Consider the following 11,388-nt stretch of genomic DNA (forward strand, 5'->3'; position numbering starts at 1 on the left):
GGGGGGGGGGGGGGGGGGGGGACTAGCATGGCTGTCAGAAAGCTGACCGACCAGAGAGAGGCACCTACAGAGGATATGATAATAAATGGAAATATACAATCCCTTTTTTTCTTGCATAGTGCTGAGTAATCAAAGATAGGGAAAGCCAGAGAGGAAGGAGAGGGGGGAGACAAAGGGGGAAGCAGGAAGGTAAGAGAGGCATGTGAAAGAGAGACACTGAGAAGAAGTGGGGAAAAGATGGCAAAGTGACAGAGGGAATAAAACAAGACTGAGAGTACACAGCCATGCTGGAGGCTCTGTTAGGCTCATAGTCCTGGGAGCTAAACGCTAACACATCTGAAGGCCAACTCGTTTTGCACAGAGTCTGTGTGACATAAATTTTGTCAGCTGCACAAGTCTACAAAGGTCAGCCCAAAATTTGTGACACTGCAAACCGGGCACTTGTTTAGTGAGGCTGATGGGAATGTGGTAGTGTATGTGCTGTGGTATTTGCAGGTCATAAACCAAAGAATTGGACAAGTTCCTCATTATATTATATCGAGACATTTCACTACAAACCACAAAATGTGGTGGTGTTCAATGAAATGTCAGAGGCTCATTCAAGTCAGGAACATACTTTGTCTGGGAACCATGAATGAATGTCTGTACAAAATTTTGTCGGACACCATCACGAGTTAAGATTTTACAGGAAAAGTCAGGGGATCACAAAGATTCAGATTCATCCCCCGAGCTCCATAGATATCTGTACCAAATTTCATCACAGTCCATCCAGTACTTGTTGAGACATGCCACTAAAAACCAAAAATATCATTCAGTTTACGGTGCCAGTGGAAAAGTGAGGGGATCACCAAAGTCATTAGGATTCATCCTCTGGGGATCATGAAAGTCTACATGGTAATTGCTCTAGTAATTATAGAGAAATTTTAGTCTGGACTAAAGTGGTGAACCAACCAACTCACGGACAGACAGATGTTTCCATCCGAGGAGCCATGCCACTAGCAAATCACAAAAACAAGACACAAGAAGAAAATGACACACGTGGATGGAAAAGAGAGAACAAGAGTGAGAGAAAAGAGAGGTGGGATTCAAAAGGGAAAAAAAAACAGCAAAGATATTGTGATGGAAGAGGGAAACAAAAGAACACTGAAGGAGAGCAGCGAGGACGTGAGTTGTATGCGAGAGGCTGTGAAATCAGAGGTGTGAACTCATAGGCCTGGATGTTTGAGAGCAGAGAGAAGCAGGAGGCAGAGAGGACGAAGGTGAGGTTGAACCATGATACCTCTGCCAACACGTTTTGGTTGACGTTGCCAAGAACAAGATAATACTGATGTGAGGTTTGGCCTTTATCCACATTTTCATGCCAAAAAAAAAAATGGCATGGAAAAACTTGTTTTAGCAGAATTTCATCTATGTCATGTTGGATAAAGGCTCTGAAACTGCACTTAGTCTCATAGCACGTAAAAAACACTCCAATGAAAGCCATAATGATATTTATTTTACACAAGGAGCTCCTTAAAGCAGGCAGAGGCAGATTCCACTGCAGGTTTTTACTGACTGACACCTTGAAGCTGCTGAGTAAAATCCACCCACACCACACCGTGATCATCATCCTTCTGAAATAAGAATGTGAAAGTGGATGGCGTGACTGATCTGTTTGTTATGCATTCTCAGTTATTTATTCATATATTTCTTAAGGTTGATATCAGCCAAATATTGGTTGATCGTGAGGGAGAAAATAAAGGTGGAGTTAAAAGGCTGAAACCCAACTTTCGAGGGGGATCAGTCATCATCAATTAAGTTGGAACAGGTCAGGACAGAGGGAAAATTATGAGAGAGAAAGTGATAATCAGTTCCCGAGAGAAAAGTCATGACTCACACATAAAAGACCTTCATAATGAATGCTCTGTGTATGTGTGTGAGAGAGAGAGAGAGCGCGCTTATGTGTGTCTGTCTGAGTGTAGATGAAGAGGGCGATGGAGCGATTAGATATTACCTAATGCCAACAAGTGATAATCATCTCCTCCGCTTCATATCTCGCTGTCATAAATCTTTATCTCTCACCACTCTCCTTGGAGAGCCGTTTCAGTTTTAGGTCATATCATTAACACTTTCCGTCAGCTCTGCAACTTAAAAACTATATTAACCCTGCTAACCCTCACCTCATCCAGCAATCAGAGACGTTAACTCCACCAGGGAGGTAAGAACAACCTTGCATGAACGGCAGGTCGACTCGAACCAATCGATTTTCAAATTAAAAACATAGCAGGTGCACGAAGGACAAAGTGCATCAAACGTTTTACAGATAATATTGAGGGCGCAGTATTACAACTTATTAACATGTGATATTCTGCACAATGTGCTCAGATTAAGTGTTTTAGCTGTGTTTGTGTATTCAGTTCCACTCAATCTGCTTCATCTACCTCAGTAACATTGTATAATTCCTTCATCGTTCCTTCATCGCTGCATTCAACCGTGGGTCATGAATGAAAATGGCTGCACTGCATTTGGTTCTGTTGAGGCAGTGTAAATGCAATTTCAGTGTACATTACATAAGGAAAACCAAAGAATCCCGCACACTAGTTTCCATCGCTTGAATTCACGATAACATAAGGTTTTGGCCCTCAGATCTTCATCGGGCAAAATTCATACAGGAAAAAAAAAAAAAAAAGAATCAAAGGACGCCAGCAGCACCTAACAGTATACATGCAAGCTATGATCAATGAGCTCCTCAAACAGAAAAAACAAACACAATACTGAGCTCTTACAACATAAATAATACACATCCCAATGTAATAAAAATCTGTTTATATTATACAATAGGTCCCTCGAGGGACATTAGAACATTTTTTATAATTCAGTCCTATATTACACCATTACTTTTAAAAGGTACAGCAGCTAATCTGACTCCACAAAGATCCACCTACAAAATCGACCTAGTAACGCCTCTAAAATGTACAAATTAACAGATTATATCTAATTTCTTTAATCTAAAGAAACTTTTGGTTTTACAGGGTGTCATGTGCCTGTTTCTTGGCCAGAGCAGTGACATCTTGATGTTCTGTCATCAGTGTGAGGTTGCCTTAAGCATTAGTATTAGCATCATGTATTTTTATTTACTTTTAGTAATCTATCTGTTTTTTCTTTGTTTATTTATTTATTTTGATTTGACTTGATTTATTTTTTATTTTGTTGTAATGTTTGTTGAGACATTTTCATGTGACCATAAACTTTGACTGGCTATAGCTTCAAATCTACTGTACAGACATGAGAGTGGCATCAATCCTATCTTTTAACACTTGGCAAAAAAATGAATAAGCTTAGTTGCTAAAATATCAAACTATTCCTTTAAATGCAGTCATTTAATTATTAAACATGATTAGAGCAGTAATTGCTCAATAAAGTGTGGTGGATGAATCTCCTGATCTTAACATGTATGTTGAGTTATACAGACTTGTGTGTCAGATGGGAAATTATTTATTTCAGTGCTGCCAGTGTTGTGTTTGATTGCGTGCCCCTGCCTTGGCACATTTACTGTGGAGTCATTTGTACGCTTGCAAACATCTGACAGCTTTCATATTTATCTGCTCTGTCGGCACTGTCACTTTCAATAGTATTTGTTGTTGAGTTTCAGATTTAAGACACAGCAGTGTGTGATACATACAGGCTATGTCATTCTCGCTTTTTGTGATGTGTTGATATGTTGCTGTGTTGGGTAATGTTATTTCTCTTAATCACTGGTAGCCTTTTACAATATGTGGAACAGCAGTTTGGTTGTTCACTCGTGCTCTGGAAGCAGTCTGTAAAAAACTATATATGATACATGCAGTTCTCATGGGTTTATGTCCTAGCAGGCATCAGATTCACCCTTGTAATAACACTAAAATGATCACTAAACACTGGTTCTAACGGGGAGACTTTAACATAACTGAACATTATGTCACCACCAAAACCTGATGTTTACTGATCATGAATCTGAGCTCCAAAATACCTCAGGCGGACATCACTTCATTTATATTTGGTCAGCCATCTGCAGGAAGGAGTAAAAAAAAACAGACCCAGATGGGAAAGATACATCATCACTTGCTTTTTTTTTTTTTTTGTCTTCTTTTATCTTCCGTTTAGCATGCATTGAGCATGGTTGTATTCATAGTCGCACTCGACATTGTGACTAACAGGACAGATCCCAGTGGGCTGATGCATCGGTGGCCCTGTCAGTCTCCTCATGGCCCTCTCTGCGTGCCTGTCATTCAGGGTGCGCATGAGAGCCAGCTGTGTGTGTGTTCCAGGACTGGACTCACTTCACTGCCCTGAGTCTGACCGTGGTTGTAATGTAATAATTTGTGGTAAAATGTGAACTCCAGCTGTAAATGTACCCAATGTGTACTGTAGCTTAAATGAACAAATGAAACAGGTGGTTAGCAGCTCAGGTAGCAACACACTTGTCACGATAAGAAATTCATGGATGTGGAACAAGTGATATGAGCCATTTAACATCTGTCTTAAAAGATGCAAAGCTCACAGGTGGCAAGTGGCATATTTGTGTTTTGGCTAGGGAGAGGCGTATTTGATCTCTGTTTGTTGACTCAAGACACAGTTGCCAGGTGTAAACGTAATCCACATAAATCCTGTCTCATAGACTCATAATCACGGGCTCACGCCGCACTTGAACCTGGCTGTTGCCGGCAGAAGACAATGAGCGGAGGAAAATGCGGTTATGAGGCAGCATTTCTGCTTCTACTTTTTTTTACATGACACAAGTGTGAGGGAAATGAGGTAACTTTGCTAGGTGACTTGCTGGAGTCTTGACCTGGTTCCACTATGCTTCAACCTATGAGTTGTTCATGCGATGCCATCAAAAGACTGATATCCCACCAGCACAGTGACATTTAACCTCCCCCTTCCTCTTTTTAAACACACATGTACCTTCATGTGCTGTCTCTCTCTCTCTCTCTGTCTCTCTCTGTCTCTCTCTGTCTGTCTCTCTCGCTCTCTTTGGTTCACCCTCTCTTTTATGTAGGACATAGCGTGTATATAGATAGATATTTTCAGTGTCTTGGTCCCCAGGAAATTTCACTGGGAAACTTCCAAAGAACAGATCGCCCCACTTTACTGCCACTAAACTGGAACGGCCAATTTCCCTCCCTCCTTGTTTGACATCTACACACAAAGTGGCACTCTGATGCACACAAATGGACACAAATCTCCTGTACAGGCTCTTTGTATTTGTATATGTGTGCAACAATAAGGACTTACGCACACATCCATTGCCGCAAGCCCTTGTTATGGTATGGATACAAATGGAAAAAGGCTAATAATGTGTGTAAACTTTGACCCTGTGGTCAATTGAGCACACATGTAATCATCCTCCAGCACCACAGCGTCCATGTGGGAGCTGTACGTCACAGAAAACGGCAATCTAAACTGTGAGGGCCCAGGGGAGCTCGAACCAAGGAGAATAAAGCCACATGTTCTACGCACGATCTGATGTAACTGTCCTCTGTGCTATTAAATTTAGGGTGAGCGCCGGTGGAGGAACCTGGTTTGAGTTTGAGAGGAAAGGGCAGGGTGTAAAACAGCATCGCTAGTGTTCTCATCTGCAAAATTTTGCAGAATTAGGCCCAGGACACATTTGGTGTCCCAGAATCTCCCTTCATCAGTTCTACACGCGGCATATAGCCTAAAGTGAGCTTTACACCTCCTCAGAATCAGATAGCTTCTGACTCAGAAACCCTGTCCCCCCTCACCTTTCCAACATCAGATAAGGGAGGTCTGTGTCTGACCTTTTCTGTATCTTTCAGAAACCGACAATCTGACAATTACACCTAGTTCACATGGTGATTGGTCAGCACTACGAAGGTAAGAAGGGATCCAAGGACTGAGCTACCGAACAAATTTGTGACACTTGTCATGTGAATAACTGGGTGAAACACTATGAATGTCTTCCTGTCAGTTTTTAAATAATATCATGTCTGTAGTCTCTTTTTCCATTATGGCTCCTTGGAGTAACTTTTAATTTTGAACGTGGTCAGACAAAACATCTTATGAACTAGGTTGTGAGGCACCATAAACTTGCCCTAACTCTTCATGCACCAAGTTTACAGCCATGCTAGCTAAGCAGCTCTATGAAGCTGCACTTAGACAAAGTGGTACTTTGGGCTAAACACAACCATCGGCATGCAAACATGCTGATGCTAAGCAAGTATGATGTTTAATATATTCACCGTTGTAAACAGAACCCTGAGGCTGATGGGAACATCATTAGTTTTGCCAATACTTTGGTCATAAACCAAAGTACTAGATGCATTGGATTTTTTGACCTGATAATGGCATTGACCTGATAATCAGGAGATCACCAAAGTTATAACCATTCGTCCTGAGAAGGACATGAATGAACCACATTTTAAAGACAATCAATTCAATAGTTGTTGAAACATTTCACTAGAAACCACAAGTGTGAACATGCTTGAGGAAAATTAAGGGGATCACCAAAGTTATTAGGATTCATCCTCTGGGCACCACAATTTCTTGGCCAACAAATGAAATGTCATTGAGATGTTTCAGTATGGACCAAAGCAGTAGATGTACTAACTTTCCCATCCCTAGAGCTACACAGCTAGCATGCATGTTTAAAAACCATAATGCATCATAAACCACTGGACTTTCTACTTTCAAACAAACTGCCCAGAAACTCTATAGTTGCTTTAACCCATCTTGTTATGTAAACCAAGGCCAAAACACTTACACAAAAACAGAAGCCAAGGCATTCATGCTTTCAAGAAATCAAAACCCTTTCACGCTGACAATAAGCCCAAAGACATCTATCCAATTCCGCCTCTCTGATTTTTGAGCATCAAAAGAAACAGCACTGTAGTACAGGAAGAGGATTTAGAGACATGTTGGGGAAAAGCAATAAAACAAACCCCCCAGAGGGCTCCCCATATATATACAACAGTAGTTTATAGTGAAGACATGAGTGGGTGTATGAAACCCCATAAAAAAACTGCTCTTCTTGAGGGGTGAGGGTAAGAGTGACCTCGTAGCCTATTTCCCTGTGGTTCAAAATGGTCTTTACCTCAGGCTGCCCACCCTTGCCTCCCAGAACAGTGACTTTTAAGGTAGTTTCCAGTAAAAAGTCATGTTTTCCAGACCACTAAGCTTAATTTAATAAATAGTGGCTGGGAGCAGAGCCAGTCAAATCAGATAAAAACATAATGAGCAGCCTAATTCATAAAAAAGAGGCCCCTTTCTTTCTACCTTACAGCTTCTATTCTGTCCTCCATAGGTCAGCTGCAATATTAATTTGTATACAAATATTATTACAGAGCTGCTGACATCCCCTGAGCCACATGTTGGCTCATTTGCTAACCTATCGATCAAATGGAGGGTGGGTTGTTTACAAGGACTTGTCAAATCTTGACAGCTAATGAATGTCAGAACCACACAGAAAGCAAAGCCCCCGTCTGACTGAGCAACAAGCTACGACTTGGGAAGTTATAGTTGCAGGAGCTATGGTACAACATAAAGGCTATTTTAGCTTTGTTTACGCTAAAAGTGTCATTGCGGTGATTCAGTCAGGAATGAGACACTTTACTCATCAAAACCCTGAAAAATGTGGTGACTCAAATACCAGTGATTCATCAGTGCATTATCCTGAGATCGCTTGTTACATCTTCCGACTCTTCACTTCTTTCTTGAGTTTATACTGAGCAGTTGGTGCCCTCTCTTTGTCTGTTGACTCATCACTGCCTCTGTTTCTGTTTATTCCAAACAAGCTGGAATGGAAACACTTCACTTCCTGTTTTTCAACCAAATGACCTATTTGAGTCTGAATGTTTGCAAATTAGCCAGTAGGCTAAATTGCTATTATGTTGTATCTCTTTGTGCACGAGCATGCATGTGCATGAATGTGTCATTGCACAAATTCTAACTAAAATTCTTAACACGTGAGCCAAAAAATTCCACATCAATTCTCCTCTTGGATGCAGATATTGATTTACATGTGAATATGAAAACACTGGTATGTGTTGGTTGGGGGAAGTTTGCAAGAGCTGATGCAAAACAGTGAAAACTGCATATTTATGATTCAAAGAACACACACTCTAAGGTATATTATAAGAGGATGATCATTTTTTCGATTAAGCCATGATTCATTTGCCCTGTAAAACATCAGAAAATAGCGAACCATGTCCGTCACAATTTCCAAATGCCCGATGCCACATCTTCAAATGTCTTGCTTAGTGTGACCGATTGTCCAGAGCCAGAAGATATCCAATTAACTATTAGCTGAAATAAAGAAAAGCAGCAAATCCTCACCAATGAGAAGCTGGGACTAGAATGTTTAGCTTAATCGCTAATCGCTTCACCTCTGCTTTATAACGGAGCAGCCTTGCACAAGCACAAACAGCATCTCCCTGCATGCATGTGAGGGGGCACAGTGTTTGTTGAAGCCTCCTCTCCACAGAAGAGATGAAGACAGTCAATCAGCTGGGGAGTCAGAGAGCTGAGATCACATTCAAATAGCCTGCTAATTAATTAGCTTTATTCGTCATCGGCACTAAATCTCTGCGGGACTGCACGGAATCAGTGCTAGCTCTCTGCTCGCAGCTATACAGTATATGCTGTCTGTTTCAGAGAGCTGAGTAATATCCTAAATCACACAGACTCATCTCTCTCTTGTCTGGCTGTAGAGCTGAAGTGGCGGCTCGGCTCAGAGTGGCAGGACCCACTTGCTGCTATGTAGGGCCTCGCTGAGGGCCAAGTTGGGGCTGTTAGTTGGCAGGCAGTGTTGCATGGGGAGCTCATGAATAAATGAGCCACAATGGGAGTAGCTGTAGGGGAGGAGACGGCATGAACATACGAGGAGCTGTGAAATATTAAAAGTGGATGCTGCTTCGTGGCCGCAGGCGCCAAATGGAGCCTGACCATGTGGCAACCTCCAGGACGTCCCTTTTTTCGTTTTCTACAGGCCAACCGAAAGCAAAACCCCCCGTCCGACGTCACATGTCTGACATTCACAAGAGCCTGCTGGATTTTCTGTTTTGCCCTCTCTCTTCAGAACAACACTCTTTGAAGTGCTGTCAGAAAGTGCCAGCCGTCAGCAGAGCGAGCGTAGCAATGGAAGTTTTGATCTCGACCCGCTGGGAGTCGACCAAAGCTTGGGGGTGTGATGAACGTGCGGCTCTGACAAGACTAAAAAAAAACGGCCAGGTTTTATGCGGCGGTTGAAATTAAACACCTTCAACGAGGAGACACGGCGAGAGCTGTGATACACACTTCTCACTTACACACACTCAAAGTGAGGTATAAAGGAGCAGAGCGCCAAAGAGTTGGACAAGGCTGTCACGGTTTGAGAAAGCCCTGTTTGACCAAGTGAAGAGAGGTTTTTTTTTTTTTTTTGCTCCCTGCGGTGCAGCAGAGCCTGAATCAGCACTTCTTCCAGCAGTGTCTGTGGTTTCATGTTTCAAGGCTTTTGAATGGAAAATCTATTTTCTCAGACAGATACTGTACAGCACTCCAAACAGACACATTACTTAAACACATCTCTCACCCACTCTGGTTCTTCACTATGGGACTCTCTTCCATAAAGAGTGAACACAAATTAATCATCAATCACTGATTTAGAATAACAATTTTATATCAGCTACGAATTGTCATAACTCAGCTGCAGGTTTCCACTCTTTCTCATAATGGACATTAACATGAGAATCAAATCCTGCAACTGAGCGTCACAGAGAGTGGGGGAGAGTAAGTACATTTAATAAAGTACTGAGGTACGTGCATCTCTATTCTATGCAACTCACTTTGCAGTGTAAGATTTTTCAAGCAAAACCTGTGTGATCCACTTCTTGAATATAATGCATTCATCAGTGCACAACATCTCCTTCTTATCAGATCATTTTTTATCTATAATTGGATCCTTAAAGTCTTATTTTCTGGCAGTGTAGTAAGAACATTCCCACCTTTTTTCTGTGCAAATCCCTTTGTTTTCAAGTAATGTTTTTTAACAAAAACTGATTTTTATTGCAGCAACCCCATTCTGCACACACACAACAACCTGATTTAAAATAAAAACCTGGTTGGACACAGTATTCTGTGACCGATTTTTCACTTATTTTAAGGTTTCTGGACGTAATAATATCCAGAAATATCTTCATGACATTGGGGATTTTGTGGATGAAACTATTATGTAAATGAGTTATAAAGTTGCTCCACCTCGACCAACTACAAAAGCCTTAATAATGTAATATATATGTATAATACAAAACTATCAAAGGGGCCATTTTCTGCATAATGATTGCTTTTGATTCTTCAAGTATATTTAGCTGATATTACTTTGAGTGTAGTACAGAGGATTTTTGCATTTTGGTTTTTCTCCCACCACTCTTCTGTCACATTCAGATCAGCTGATCTTCAAGCAGATATGTCACCGTCACTGATGTGTCATGGGGCGTTACTGTTGTTGCTGCTGCATGATGTCACTTTGCTTTATTTCCTAACATCCCTGCTGTCTTGTACCAAAAAAAAAAAAAACGTTCACCTCCTTGTCCTTCACGTCAACAATCCACTGGGACTCGGCCGCTTTTGATGTGCGACTATCATCTGTGTTTCTTGTTATCTCGCTTGAAAGTGACAGATAAGTAACAAAAGGAAGACGAGGAGCCGGACGACTGCGAGCCACAGATTCAATCAGACTTTATAAACTCCAACTACAGAGGGGGAGAGCCATCGCATGTTAGCCGTTTTAATCTAAGCTATGTAGGCCAATCAATATGGCTTCACATCAAACGAATCCTATGGGCTATATCTCCTTTGCCTCTAACCATGTGTTCCTCCCTCCATTTTCAGCGTGTGTCTTCCTCTCTCACTGTTCCACTCATCCTCGGCCTACAGCTTGGACCGAGAATTTCAACAACTTTTCCGATCATCAGCAGCACTCCTCTGATGAAAGGCCTGAACTTTGCAGGAATCGAGGGGAGAACGTGCGCTGTATTGCATGCAAATTTATGCCCACTGTAAGTCTGAGGATTTTACTGTGAATGTGTTTGGGTGCAACTCTTAGATTCCCCCCTCGCATCTGTCAGCCAGTTTCACATCCATCGCTGCCTACCGTGAGGAAACTCGCACCATCTGATGGCCTGCGAGCTGGCAGGATGTACTGTATCTCATATATCACCTCCCATTCACGCTGCCATGGCCCCCTTCCACTGTTACTATAAATACTGCCAGCTGTGCTTCCATTATTAATGCAGCAAGACGCCCGAGCCTTCCCTGGCCCCGAACATCGCCAATTCATCATCTCCCATAAACTTTAAAAACACCCACTGCTGCCTACTGCTGGTGCAAACTGACACACATAAACAAGCAGATAAGGTGCATGCACGCACACGC

This window comes from Seriola lalandi, unplaced genomic scaffold (assembly GCF_002814215.2).
Source record: "Seriola lalandi dorsalis isolate HSWRI2012SDOR001 ecotype SW California unplaced genomic scaffold, Sedor1 jcf7180002054519, whole genome shotgun sequence".
NCBI lineage: Eukaryota > Metazoa > Chordata > Actinopteri > Carangiformes > Carangidae > Seriola > Seriola lalandi.